Source organism: Hemicordylus capensis, chromosome 5 (assembly GCF_027244095.1).
Source record: "Hemicordylus capensis ecotype Gifberg chromosome 5, rHemCap1.1.pri, whole genome shotgun sequence".
In the NCBI taxonomy this organism is placed as follows: Eukaryota; Metazoa; Chordata; class Lepidosauria; order Squamata; family Cordylidae; genus Hemicordylus; species Hemicordylus capensis.
The window spans coordinates 31,200,082-31,214,971 of NC_069661.1; the positions used below are offsets into that span (position 1 = coordinate 31,200,082).

The 14,890-nt window shown below is 49.4% G+C and overlaps 1 protein-coding gene across 2 annotated transcripts in view; it reads right to left on the reverse strand.

Moving 5' to 3' along the window:
- C5H4orf54 (chromosome 5 C4orf54 homolog) overlaps positions 1 to 10,334 on the reverse strand; it is a 47,321-nt gene extending 36,987 nt beyond the window's left edge. Inside the window, exon 1 of one of the 2 annotated variants that reach the window (XR_008308174.1) lies at positions 10,292 to 10,334. The gene's annotated coding sequence lies outside the window, so the exon portion shown is untranslated. Of the gene's footprint in view, positions 1 to 623; positions 757 to 10,291 lie in introns of those variants that run through there. The other variant, XR_008308175.1, reaches the window with a different exon arrangement.
- Between the last annotated feature and the right edge of the window lie 4,556 nt (positions 10,335 to 14,890).

A 14,890-nucleotide genomic window follows, 5' to 3' on the forward strand; every position in this document is an offset into this window, starting at 1 on the left:
GAGGAGAGCAAGCCCAGGCAGGCAGAGAAGCACAGAGGCGGGTGTGTGAATCCTTTTTTCTTTCCCATTTCTCCCCCACCACCCATGGTCTGTGGTCTTGTAGAAGACCACTGACTCAGCAAAGAGGGTGGTCTTGCTGGTGTTCCTCAAGACCACCCAGCAATTATTATTTTTTAAGTGCAAAGAAAGAAGTCAATGCTCTATCACTATGGTCCTTCCATACATCTCAGAAGAAACATCAGGGTGGTTTGAAGTATTCTCAAAAGCCATTGTAGAAAGTGGAACTTTTTAGCACGGGGATAATTTGGGCTAAGCTCCAATGTGCATGGAAAAACCCGAATCCTGTATGGAGTGCTCCCCGATACCTCACAGGGACTTAGAGGTAAGTCCCCCCCCCCATGTGCAAACGCACACCCACCACTCCTGGGGAACCTTGAAGTTTGCCATCTGGGAGGTCCCTAGGGGCTCTTTGGCTGCTGAATGAATTTATTAATCTCTCCATTGTATGCAAAGTTTTTATATAGCTTAACTTTGATAAAGATTTTGAACATTAGGATAAACTTCTTCATGGAAAGAGCAATCTGATAATGGAGCAGTTAACAAGGAGGGTGTTGGACACTTACTATTGGAGGACTTAAAGCAGAGGCTGGATCGTCATCTGTTGGGAGTGCTGTAGCAATGAATTTCCTGCTTTGAGCAAGAATGGCTTACAAAATTCCCAGCAACTTGCTCTCGTGCCCATACCCTGTATTTCTCCTTTCATGAAACAAATGACCTCAAAGCCACATCAGTGAAAAAAACATTTGCTAATGGCTTTTACTGACAGAAATGGAGCAGCTGCGGACAGGAAGCTGGATGAACATTGTGTGGATACTCCCTTGCCTTTAACAGGCTTTGCACCTGTACCATAAGCAGCAGCTGGGACACCCAGACGTTAGTTCACGGATCCTCTTCTGGGTTTGCAAAACCCAGTTTCATCTGCATATAATCAGAGGGAGGAATTAAAATTAAATAGAGTTGTGTGCATGGCAGACATCAAAATAAATGTTGCTTGAATTTCAGCACACAGTATTTATGAGAATTGGGATTCTACCTCCTGCAGAGGCAATTAAGGGATTGAGGACAATCACAGAACTAGGCTCTTTTGTATAAAGCCCTTCTCCATGCGTTATTGCCAGATTTGTGTTGTTACTGAAACATCTCATTGCTTTAAAAAATTATTTTAATTCTTGGAATAGCGAATTTGCATCCTCCCCAGATATTTCAGTTGGTTGGTTATTACAGCTATTTTCCATTTAAAAATATATGGAACTTATAAAAAAAAAATATGGATCAGATGTGTACAAATTTAATTCAGTTCAGTTGGCAGTTATTAAATCTAAGTGCACCATTCCTGACTCTCCAAAAGAAAATGAGCTTCATCATCTCCATCACCTTTCAGATTCTCCACAACTCTTAATTTGTCTGAGGTGTGTTTTTTTTTCATTTAGAAGCCCACTCCTTTTGTGCAACAGATAATTTGTGATGATTAATTCTATGTGTCATCTTTAACTGCACCACAATAGGGTATAGGTATCCAACCCAGCAGGGCTGTCAACAATTACAATGTTCTGATCACAGCAGATATTTGACATTAGATATTTTATATGGGGTTAGATCTTCAGAAGCTTGTGTGGAAGGGAGTGTCCCCGCCTCCTTTCCCACAACTCCCTGTGCCTCCCACAAATGTTTCTTTTTGATGTAGAAAAGCCCTCCATCAAACAATTATTTAGCAATATTCAATCTGGAGAAGCAGCCTGCTCCCCTCCCCTGGCTAGTGGGCCAAGGTGAACGCTCTGATGTTCTGGGCCTGCCAGATTCAGGCTGCTTCTCCAGGCGGCACCCAGACCACAGCCTGCTTCCTCCCCCAGTTGGCGGGCCCAGCTGAATGCTCTGATGTTGGAGCGCTTGCCTAGGGCTGCCAGCCAGGGGATGATGCACACCCCAGCCTGTATTGTCCCTCAGCCAGCGGGCCCAAGCAAGCACTCTGAAGCATTCGCCTGGGCCCGCCGGCTGGGAGGGCGGGGAGAGAGCAGGCCTCTTCAGGTTGAATATTGCTCACTAATTGTGTGATGTAGGGCTCTTCTATGCCTGAGGGAGGAAACAGCCCCTCAGCTAGTCAGGGGAGAAAAGCAGGCTGGCCGGAGAAGATTGCCACCACATGAAAAAGTGGCAGGTGTCTTTTGAGAGGCCATTTTCTCATTGTCCAGCCAGTCTGGCACCATTTTTCATAAATTGTTATTGAAGGTAATAATACTTGGTTGTTTTTTTAAAAAAAGTAGTACCAACCAGGTTTTTTTTAAAAAGGAAAAGATTGCCAAATTGTCTACCTTAGCATGCACCATTTGAAAGACTGTGCTGCCACTCTTTTTTCAGAGTCATTAATAAATTAATAAATACATGAATAAATAAATGATTTTTTTCTTACTTTGAATATAGCATGTAGCTGTTTTCTTCACAGGATGACAGCCCTCTGATTGTTGCTCAGGGCATTTTAAGTTCCGCCTACCTTATGAGAATGAAGGCAAGCCTTGTAATTAGCTCCTTCCTTATTAATATTCATATTTGGGAAACTTCTGAATCGTGTATGGACGGAGTGCTCCCCAATAGCTTAAAGCTGGACTATATGTGAATGTACACTTGCCCTTCCGTGCTTAATCAAAGTAAAATTGCCATCTGGGAATGCTCCGGAGCGCTTTCCAGGTTAGCCTCTCAACAGCGGCAAGATGCTTCTGTTCAGGCAAATCGCATTCAAAACATAAATAGCAAAGCACCCAGCAGGGGGAGCAGTCTCATGAAAACTAACCTGGAAAAACAGCGACCTTTTAATGCCGGATATACGGCGTTATAGCACTATATCGCAGTGATTAAACTTGAAACAAGGCAATGGAAATATGAACGGCACCCTGCGGTCAGCGTAGGGACTGTGGTGTCACAGCACAGGAAGTGTGGAAGCACACTTCAGAGATATGTTGTGACCCTGAGTCTAATCTGGAAAGCGCCCAGATAGGACTAGAAAAGTTTTCTTCCTGAAACTGTTGAGAGCCACTGCCAGTCAATGGAGAAAATACTGAGGTATATAGTCTGACTCGGTATGAAGCAGCATCCTATGTTCCTATGGGTTACTGGAATAAGTAGTAATAGTATCATAAATTAGAGGAGCAGTTATTGTGTTTGATCATATATGACGTTATAATATATAATGGAAATTTATTTAAAAACAAAAATGGTATTCCTTTATCTGCACTCAAAAGTGACAAGAGTCCATTTTGCTACCTTAGAATCCCACCACCTCAGGGTCAAGTTAGACATGCTATTACATGTGTCATCCCCTTTCGATCTTTCCCCCCTTTTTAATAGCTGCAAGAGTCCCCAAGTGAGAGCAGTACAGATAAAGGTGGTTTGACCCTCATACTGCAATGTTGATAAAAATAAAATAAAAATCCCCACAGAACTGCTGCTTGTCACAGAAAGTAAGCTACTATATGTAAATAGCACCTTCACTCCCAGGACAAATAACATCTTTGGGGAGTGGTTTTTCACTGACACTATTGCACAGGTGAAAGTGTTTTTTAAAAAAACCAAAAAAAAACCCTCCCTCATGTCACAATAACAACCAGTTCTATTCCCTGGTTTTCTATTTTTTTATACAGTGGAAAATGAACGACAAGTTTAAGAGAGCTAGTGTGGTGTAGTGGTTAGAGTGCCGGACTACGACCGGGGAGACCCGAGTTCAAATCCCCATTCAGCCATGATACTTGCCGGGTGACTCTGGGCCAATCACTCCTCTCTCACCCTAACCTACTTCACAGGGTTGTTGTGAGGAGAAACGTAAGTATGTAGTGCACCGCTCTGGACTCCTTGGAGGAAGAGCGGGATATAAAATGTAAATAATGAATAATAATCCATATATTTAATCCCCGTAGACGTGCCTCTGTGGGGATGCGTCCCGGCAACCCAGCGGATTGGCCGGGCAGCGGGGGCGCCGGATTGGCTGGGCTGTGGGAGCCATTGGGATTGGCTGAGCGAGCCAGGAGGCCGTTGAGTTGAGCTGCAGCTGTGGGGGGAAATGGTGGCGGCCGCGGCGAGGAGGAAGCTGCTGCTGCTGTGGCAGCCGCCCCAGCTGTGGGGAGGCAGTGGCAGCTGCCATGGGCCGCTGCAAGGAGACAGTGGCTGTCGCAGCCCTAGCCCAGCCATCGCAGCCGTGGCCTGGGCTGGGAGGAGGCGGGAGGCAGTGGGACAGACTGGTCCTGGCGGTGCCCGCAGGGGTGAGTGGGGAACGGGCAGTGAGGCGCAGCCTCCTCACCTGTTGCAGCCTGGGGCAGGAAGGAATCGGGCAGCGGGGCTTCCCTGTTCACTGTCGGAGAGGAGGAGAGGCGGCGGCGGGGCCCTTTTTGGCCACCTGCTGCCTGGTGAGGCTCTGTGTGGGGGCAGTGGGGAGGAACAGAAGGGAGGGCAAGAGAGCACGGGCCTGGAGTGACGGAGGGGGATGGAGAGAGGAGAGACCGGGGCAGGAGGGAGAGGGAGTGGAAAACAGCCGGCCCCAAAGCGCACAGATGCTCTGTGCGGGTTGGCTAGTAATAAATAATAATGTTGCATGGAGTTTGACTCTCATTCTGTTGTATGTGTAGTAGATCTGTCCTTAGTGGTGACAAAGTTTTGCAGGACTGTGCCTTCTGTCAAAGCACCATGAAAAGCTAGCTCGCCAAATTAGCCCTGTTATAACTTGACAAACAAGAGACCCTTGGCCACAGCATTAACACACACAAACACACACACACCACCTACATTTCCTAGCCAATTTAAAGACTTTCTGATAATGTCATTTTACAGCTGTAAAACCCCTTCTTTCTCCTTGGCAACCTTATCAAATTTGTCTTTCCCTGCAAACGAGACCCTCTTCCAAGGAGTGCAACTGTAAACCTGGACAGGTTTCAAGACCTTAACCTGACTGACTGAGATTAAAAGGATTTAGAGGCCTTACATTGCCCCTTCGAATGGGAGACTGCATTTCCTCTCCAGGATGAGAAAGGATCAAGTTCTGGCATGCTCTCTTACACTGTGCAATGCGCCATGTAACTGAACCCCTGTTAGTGTCAGGGGCAGACGTACTTGTGAAATAACACATGCGGAAAAAGTACTGCCTTTCCCCTTAATCAAGTCACACCATCACGCCAGATGCTCTTGCAAAGATGCTGACCGAGGCAGGATGAAGTGATAGAATTGTTAACCTTTTCCACCTCTCTTGTACTGTGTTTAGTTTAAAAGAAACACACTTTAAAGAAAGCAGAATGATTCCTCTGCCTCTGCAGTGTAAATACCTTTTCCCCAAATCAATTAAGAGGTAAACACCTGCCATTCTGATATTCAAATAATCTTTATTGCATCCATCTAAAATTTACGGTGCCATTGGTGTGAAAGAATATTTATAGGAATAGCTGGCTTTACTGAGATCCAAGGAGAGACATGCCGAGCAGCGTATGCAATAGATGTCCTGGGAATGGGTTTTGACTGCAGGTGATTCTATTTTTGCACCCACAAATTTTTGAGTCTAATTTCAGTGCCTGAGCAAAGGACAAAGAGCCTTTCTTGCCAAAGCAGAAATAGTTGCAAATGTGATTATTTCAGTAAAGCGGTGATCCAACTATTAGGGCTTGGATAGTGCACGTAGTAGAATTATCTGCCCATGAGAGGGCTGATTATAAAGAACACAGGCAATATAAAGAACTAGCTTAACCCGAGCAGAGCATCTGCGTACTAGTACTTGATTGCTCCCCTCACCCCCTGCCACAGCCTCCCTCACCTCAGAGATCTCCCCACCCTCACCTGAGCCGCATTCCTGCTCCTCCTCCTCCATCCCATTGCTTCCACCCCCCCTCACCCCTCTTGGTGGCTCCTCTATCCCTTTACTCCACCCCCTTCACCCCTCTTGGTTGCAGCTGCAGCATTGCTGGTGCCTATTGGCCAAGCTGCAGCCCCCTATCCCCAGAGACCTCCTCACCCTCACCCAAGCCCCACTCCTGCTCTGCCCCACAGGAGCAGCAGAAGCTGCAGCAGCAGTTGACTGGGCCCTTCCTTGTTGCCGCCACCACGGCCGTTCATTCAGGCTCTGGCCTGTCCCTTGCCATTCCTTCTTTCTCTCTTCTGTTCCCTTTTTCTATCTTTCTCTCTCCTCCACTCGCTCTTCTCCTGTCTTTCTTCCCCTCCCTTCTTCTTTTCTTTCTTTCTCTTTCTCTCTCCCTTCCTGAATTAACAGATCTTGTTCATCTTGTTTCCTCATCTAATTCACACAATGACAGCCTCCTTCTCCTGAAAGGGCTCGTTCCTCCCTCACAACCCCTCCCTTCGCAGACCCGTCCCCACTATCCATTGATATAGATTATAGATATAGATATAGATATAGATATAGATATTGATAGATTCCCCTCTTCTACAATCAGGAACATCTTCCAACCAGTAACAGTTGCATTCCAACTGACCTTAACCATCACAGCCTCCCCCCCCCCATCTGCATATGGAATCCCCACTGCCCAATCACCATGGTGCTTCTGCTCTCACAGGCTCAGGCTCCTCCTCCCTATCTGCATATGGAATCCCCACTGCCCAATCATCATGGTGGTTCTGCTTGCGGACTCTTGTGAGAGCTGCTACTTACAGGATTAGCCACAGGTAGTACGGGTACGCCTTAGAGAATATATACACACACACACACACACACACACACACTAGCTGATCCAGCATGGACAATCTGCCCCCTTAGTTCTCCCTGTCATTTCCCCCCCTCCCTTCAGTCCCAGTCTGTTCTCCTTCCCCCCTCCCTTCAGCCACAGTCTGTTCTCCGTCTTTCTTCCCCCTTGAACTCCAGTCCGTTCTCCGTCCTTCTCCCCCCTTCAGCCCCCATCCGTTCTCCATCCTTCTTCCCCCTTCAGCCCCAGTCCATTCTCTGTCCTTCTCCCCACTTCAGACCCAGTCCGTTCTCTGTCCTTCTCCCGCCTTCAGCCCCAGTCCATTCTCCATCCTTTCCCCCCTCCTTCAGCCCCAGTCCATTCAGTGCTTGGCTTTCCTTTCCCTCCCTGCCTGGCAGTGGTGATTTCCCTCCCGGGCCAGCACTTTCCTTCCCTGCTGGCTGGGCTGGGCTGCGGGAGCTTTCCCTCCCCGCCCGCTGGTAGCACTTTCCCTCCTCGCCATCCAGCTGCTGCTGCCATTTTCTCCCCATTGCTGTCCCCCAGGCGCTGCTTGCAAACTCTCGTGAGAGCTGCTACACATGGGATTAGCGACGGGTACGTTTAGGAGAATTATATATATAATAGATAGATAGATATTCTAGCCTTTTCAATAGCTAATTTTCCTATCCTGGGGTGTATCTAGGGAAGGGCATGCAGGGCACGTGCCCCGGGCACCACTTGAAGGGGGGCGCCATTTTTTAAAATTAATTAAAAAAAAAAAAAAGCTGCTGAAAACAAAATGGCCACTACGCATGCTCAAATGGCCTCTGTGAGGCCCTAGCCCATGCCAGGCCTCGTAGAGGCCATTTGAGGATGCATGGTGGCCATTTTGTTTTCAGTGGCCATTTTTTGTAAAAAAAAAATTTTTTTAATGGCCACTGCACATGCTCAAATGGTCCCTGTGAGGCCCTAGAGGCAGTGGGATCAGTATAAAAGTGTACACACACAGACACACACACACACACTATGTACAGAGAATCAGGGCTTGTGAATAACGAGCTGAAGCTTATGAGCTAGGATTGTATTCATTTGCTCTTTGCTTCTTGTGATAAATGAGTTAAATGTGATGTCTTAATAATATGGCTATTAATGGTGAGTTTGACTTTGAATCAGTGTGAAATCCTTAGTATTAAGGCCCATTGGGAGTTTCTTGCTCTCTTTCTCTCATTTTAACTGTCTTTCTGAAATACTAGAATACTAGCTGACCCCGCACAAAGCATCTGTGCAATTGTGCACTGAGCCTGTGACATCCCCCCGCAGCCCTCTCACTCACTCTCCCCCTGCAGCCCTCTCGCTCGCTCTCCCCCCACAGCCCTCTCGCTCGCTCTCCCCCCACAGCCCTCTCGCTCGCTCTCCCCCCGCAGCCCTCTCGCTCGCTCTCCCCCGCAGCCCTCTCGCTCGCTCTCCCCCCCAGCCCTCTCGCTCGCTCTCCGCCCACAGCCCTCTCGCTCGCTCTCCCCCCGCAGCCCTCTCGCTCGCTCTCCCCCGCAGCCCTCTCGCTCGCTCTCCCCCCGCAGCCCTCTCGCTCGCTCTCCCCCCGCAGCCCTCTCGCTCGCTCTCCCCCGCAGCCCTCTCGCTCGCTCTCCCCCGCAGCCCTCTCGCTCGCTCTCCCCCGCAGCCCTCTCGCTCGCTCTCCCCCGCAGCCCTCTCGCTCGCTCTCCCCCGCAGCCCTCTCGCTCGCTCTCCCCCCGCAGCCCTCTCGCTCGCTCTCCCCCGCAGCCCTCTCGCTCGCTCTCCCCCCCAGCCCTCTCGCTCGCTCTCCGCCCACAGCCCTCTCGCTCGCTCTCCCCCCGCAGCCCTCTCGCTCGCTCTCCCCCGCAGCCCTCTCGCTCGCTCTCCCCCCGCAGCCCTCTCGCTCGCTCTCCCCCGCAGCCCTCTCGCTCGCTCTCCCCCCGCAGCCCTCTCGCTCGCTCTCCCCCGCAGCCCTCTCGCTCGCTCTCCCCCGCAGCCCTCTCGCTCGCTCTCCCCCCGCAGCCCTCTCGCTCTCTCTCCCCCGCAGCCCTCTCGCTCGCTCTCCCCCCGCAGCCCTCTCGCTCGCTCTCCCCCGCAGCCCTCTCGCTCGCTCTCCCCCGCAGCCCTCTCGCTCGCTCTCCCCCCGCAGCCCTCTCGCTCGCTCTCCCCCGCAGCCCTCTCGCTCGCTCTCCCCCGCAGCCCTCTCGCTCGCTCTCCCCCGCAGCCCTCTCGCTCGCTCTCCCCCCTCAGCCCTCTCACTTGCTCTCCCCCCACAGCCCACACGCTTGTTCCCCTCAGGCTGCTGACAGGCCCGGTCCTGTCTCTTGCCTGCCTTCCTCCCTCTGACAATGGCCTCGGTAGCCCCAAACAGCAGCAGTGGTTGACTGGCCCTTCCTTGCTGCTAGTGCTGCCATGGCCGCTCATTCCCCTCAGGCTGCTGACAGGCTCAGGCCTGTCCCTTGCCCTTCCTTCTGTCTCTCTTCCCCCTCCCTTCTTTTTCTCTTTCTCTCTCCTCCACTCACTCTTCCCCACTCTTTCTTCTCCCTCCCTTCATGTTTTTTCTCTCCCTCCTTCCCTCCCTGAGTTAACAGATTTTGTTCATCTTGTTTCCTCATCTAATTCACACAACAGCATCCTCCTTCTCCTAAAGGGGCTCTTTCCTCCCTCATGACCCATCTTTTTGCAGACCCCTGCCATCTATCCTTTTATATATATACTAGTTAATTTTGGCCCGTTGAACAACGGGCCCTAGTAACGGCTCTCCTGTCCCCCCGCTGCCATTCCCCCTCCCTCCCTCCCTCCCAGCTGACCCCCCCCCATTAAGGGCCAAATCGGCCCAGCCACTTGCCCCCGCAGCTTCCGCCGCCGACCAACCGCCTGCCCACCCAGCTGCCGATACCTCCTTACCCCCGGAACACGTCCTCCGCTTGATCCGCTGCTCAATTAACAGAAGGAGAGAGGTGCTCGCATGCAGAGCTCCACTCTCTTTAAAGTCTCTTCCCGAACTGGTGCTTTGCGTCCTTGCCGCCCAAACCGCCAGTTCGGGAAGAGACTTTAAAGAGAGTGGAGCTCTGCATGCGAGCACCTCTCTCCTTCTGTTAATTGAGCAGCGGATCAAGCGGAGGACGTGTTCCGGGGGTAAGGAGGTATCGGCAGCTGGGTGGGGGGGCGGTTGGTCGGCGGCGGAAGCTGTGGGGGCAAGTGGCTGGGCCGATTTGGCCCTTAATGGGGGGGGTCAGCTTGGAGGGAGGGTCGGCGGCGTCGGCTGCGGGTGCTTTTTTTAATATTTAAGTGGCCTCCGCTCCGCCCCCGGCCTCCGTCTCTTTTGGCCGAGGCAGCGGCTGCCTCGCTCAGTTTACCCCGGCACCGGTTTTCCGGCTTCTTCGGGGCGGCCGCTTCTGGCCTCCCAAGATGGCTGCCAGGTACCGGCGAGCGTGTCTCCCTTGCGCAGGCGCAGAACAGGGCAGGGAGGCACGGACACGGACGGACACCAAGCGTTTTATTAGAGAGGATAGATTACTCTCCTCTACAATCAAGAACCTCTTCCGACCAGTAACAGTTTCATTCCAACTGACCTTAACCATCACAGGCTCCTCCTGTTATCTGCATATGGAATCTCCACTGCCCAGTCACCACAGTGCCACAGGCTCCTCCTCCCTATCTGCATATGGAATCCCCACTGCCCAATCACCATGGTGCTTCTGCTCTCACACGCTCCTTCTCCCTATCTGCATATGGAATCCCCACTGCCCAATCAGGTGCTTCTGCCTGAAAACTCTGTCAGCCAATCGCCTCCTTTCTACCACGTCCCCATGCATATGACACCCATGACACCCATGCATGGCCTGTCTTGGAGAATTAATAATATAGATAGATATTCCAAGCAGTGACACAGTTTAATCTGCATATACTTTAATTATTTTCAGAGTATCTGGGAAAAGTCAAACTCTCCATTTATTTTCAAAACTTATGTAATAGTGATGCTACAATGCATAGTAGAGAATTAGACAGGCACTTCTGTTTAGTTTTCCAAGTACACCTCCACATAGTATTTGGGTATTTCATGAGCCCCAGCATACTGAAATTTGTAGTTTTCCAGCATTTTTTGGTCTGGCTTCATCTACTGCTAAATAGTTTTTGAAATATTAAAAGATTAACGAGCTTGACTTGTATTTTTGAGCTGATATTATGGTAAAGTTATGTGAAAGATGGGTGTCAGATGTTTGGACAGGGGGCGCAATTTCAGTGCTTGCCCTAGGCGCTATTTTCCCTAGGCACGCCTCTGTTCCTATCTGAAAAGAATCTTAAGCAAATACTTAAGTGATTAGTATGGAATTCTTCTCTCTCACACAGCTGACAGATATTTGAGATATGGAGCATTATTGTTGGGATTGTATAAGAAACATATTTTGAATGAGTGAGTGAGTGAGTGAAAATTTTTATTTTGATCTTCAGTCAGATATACACGCAAACCAGTAATTCAGATATCATTTTCTTGCGTGCATGTTGCAGTTTCAATACTGCTTCATAGTAGGACAGAATTATAATAGACACAAGCAGATCCTACAAGAACAAGGTGGAGATGATCCACAGGGCTCATGCTTGAGAGTGCCCAGTCTGAGAGCTATCTCTGCACTCTTGCTTTCCTACAGAACTCACAGAAGGAGGAGAGGGAGCTATCAGGGGTCCAGGGCTCAGAAGCTTAGATGAGATGGTGAGGGGTGGTAAGCAGTGATGGAGAGACCCCAAGAGCACACTGTTCCCCTGGGCTTCCCAATTCTTTCAAGGGACCTATACATAAATATTTGCACTTTATCCTACTCTTTCTCCAAGCAGCTTAAAGCGATGTTGATGGGCTTTCCCCAGCTCCAGATGCTGAATCAACAGTATTTTAAGGACAATGCGATGGCCTTGAAATTTTTGCCCTGATGCAATCATATGGAATGGCCCCATTGATTTAAAAAAAAAAGCAGTGGAATTAATTCAGTCTGTTAATTACTGGATGCAACCAACTTAAACCATATTTAGGAATGTCTACAGTTTGGTCTATGCATACAGTAACAGAATGTGGTCAGCATGAGTGACAGGCTGCAAATGTGATCAATGGACCACTTCAGCAGAAATGAGGAGCACAGGTGCGGAATTATATGCTTGAATGATTACTATAAGTAGAAAACTAGCACAGCCGGGAGAGAGCTCGGCTAGAAACTTCCCCTGTTTAGTTTTCTACTTGCAGAGAATTTTTACATAGAGGAATATTCAAATAATGTATTTTCGACCTGCAGTCTGAAGTGGTGCAACCCTGGGTAGCTTTTCCTCCTACCTTACTTCCACACAATCACTTCTATTCAGGTTTTTCTCTTACCTTGATTCTACACAACTGAAAATATGGAGCACACACAGCCACTCTCAAAATGGACAGAACACAGTTTTTGATTGTGTGGATGACCTCACAGTGTGGACAGTTAGGTTTCCAGATCTGTCCTTCACTGCTGTACTGAACAGTAAGTGGGAAAATTAACACCCTTTCTGGCCTGTCCTTCTTTTGTTCCTCCAACTCAGATAAACATATTTCTTCCTGCATATTATAGTGCATGCTACCCTCCTCCTTTAGATCAGCACTGTCTATTGGCCTGCTTAAACTCATTAGGGTCAATCATGTCTGCCATCACAGCTGGCCACTCTTGCCTGTTCCAGATTGTTGGGTGATGATGAATACGGTAATTGTGAAATGCACTGGGCCTTCCTAGCAACTGTTGGCCATGTTCTTGACCATTCCAAGGTAATTCCTTCCTTCTTCAGGATCAGTGGTATAATGGCAGCTTAAGAAAAGAAGGGTGCTGGCACAGACAAAAGCAGAATGGGTGGGAAATGTTACCCCACACTTGGGTGGACTTTGAGGACTTCCTCCAGGCCCGGCATTTTGGACAGGCACCTACACTACCCAGCTGGGGAATAATCTGTTCTTATAATTGTTGTACTTGCTGTTTGTTTGTATAATGCTTTTGACAATAAATTTTTGAAAGTGGTTTGCATAGAATAGGGGAACTTGGGTCCCAAGATGTTGTTGGACTACAACTCCCATAATCCCCAGCCACAAGTTGTAGTCCAACAGTATCTGGGGAGACCCAAGTTCCCTTATGCTATGTGAATTACTTTAATTGTTGTTGTTGTTGTTGAGAACCCCTGACACAGAACAAGGAATACGATAGTCCCCTGTCCCAAAAGGACTCGCACTCAACACAAATGGCAAACCAGCAACAACTACTAGGGATGTGCACGAACTGGTTCGGTGGTCCTTTTCCAGACCGCCGGACCGGTTCAGACGTCTGGCAATCCGGCCAGTTCTGCAATGGTGGGGAGTTCCCTTTAAGGAGCAGGGAGGGTGTCCTTACGCCCCAATAACGTTCCCCCCACCAGCACTGTGCCCCAAATCACTGGCGTGGGGTGGCAGCGTACCCTCTTGCCGCCCCGGTCAGTGTCAGACTAGAAGTGTCCTGGTGTGCACACCACGCTGTGGTGCACCCTCTCTTGAAGAAGACTTCTCTCAATCCTGAGGCCCTTGATAATTATAGACCAATCTCCAACTTTCCTTTTCTTGAGAAGGTGTTGGAGAAGGTTGTATGTGACCAGCTTGAGAGAGTTCTGTATGAAGCCGATTTTCTCCTCCCTTTCAGCCTTTAGATCTTTATTGAAGACATTTCTTTCCCGCCGGGCATTTGCCCTTTAATTTAAGTGCTTTAAAAAATATCTTGGATGCTGTTCTTACCATGTACACCACCCTGAGTCTGTGCATTGGGCGTAATATTCAATCAATCAATCAATCAATCAATCAATGGAGTTCTCTCCTGTATTCTACCAAAGACAACCACAGGGCTCTGTGGTCACCAGGAGTCAACACCGACTTGATGGCACACTTTACCTTCGTCAACAACATCTGAGAATCCCTGTTAGAGGGAACACTGGTCCCTACTTAGGGTGGAATCCACATGCACAGACTGGATGCAGATGTGCATCTTCAATGATATATGCATCTGCAAATAAGGCATTCAGTCATTGTTCCGATGTATGCCATATCCTGGGGATATACATTCCATCCATGCTGCAATGCTGCTAGAAATGCAGAACACCATTTTCACAATGCATGAAGATTTGACTTCAGGGTTCAGGAACATATGTGGACGAGCTCGCTTTCCCACTTTCTTTAATGTCCATATGCACTCGCGTCTTAACATACAACTTAACACCATATGCACTCCCATCTTGAGCACGTGACTCAAATCACACACATGTTTTAAGAGAGCGGGCTTAACCTGCTCTCCCCGCACACGAGCAGGGTGCCATCCCTGGGTGGTTGGATTGGCTGCCCACACGATTACCGGCTCTTATAGTCCATAAAGGAGCCAGTACGGGCAGCAGAGATCTGGGGCCGCCCAGTGAGTGTGTGGGGCATTCTGCGGAGAGCCCCAAGGCTGGGAGGCTTGTTGGAGCCTCCCGGTTGGGGCCTCCTGAGTCGCTGTGGTGCGGAGCCACCCTGCAGCGTCTCCTGATTGGAAAAACCAGGTCAACAGAGCGCTCGCTCTGTAAACCTGGTTCAAAGGGAGGGGTATTTTTGAAGGTTTGCTGCCAGGAGCTGCATGGCTCCCATTGCAGCACACAAGTATGCAGAACCGGGCTGGCCTCCCTTAGCCAGGTTCCGCGCGGTCATGAGAATAGCCTCACTGTGTTCTACCCGGGTTTGGGAGCTGTGTGTGTTCCCAATTTTTGGTTATGTGGAAGCAAGGTAGGAGGAAAACCTGAGTAGAAGTGATTGTGTGGAAGCAAGGTAGGTTCCGCCTACCTCGCTTCCACACAACTGAAAACTGGGAGCACACACAGCTCCCAAACCCAGACAGAACACAGTTTTTGATTGTGTGAATGAACCTGTGTTTGTTGGGGGGTGGGGAACCAAGATGTTGAATTAATGCTTTTTGCCAGGCTAAACAGTTACAGACCTTGCAACCCACTTTTTATCATCATAGCTGAAGTTCATGCACTGCAGATCTGGAGGATATTTCTTCCTTGGCATGCCTTATGGGGTAAAGAAAGTGATCCTGATCACATGGTGATGAAAAGCCAGATCAAACAGCTCTCAAAGCAAAGCTTCCATGAAACTGGATTTGCTATATATAGAG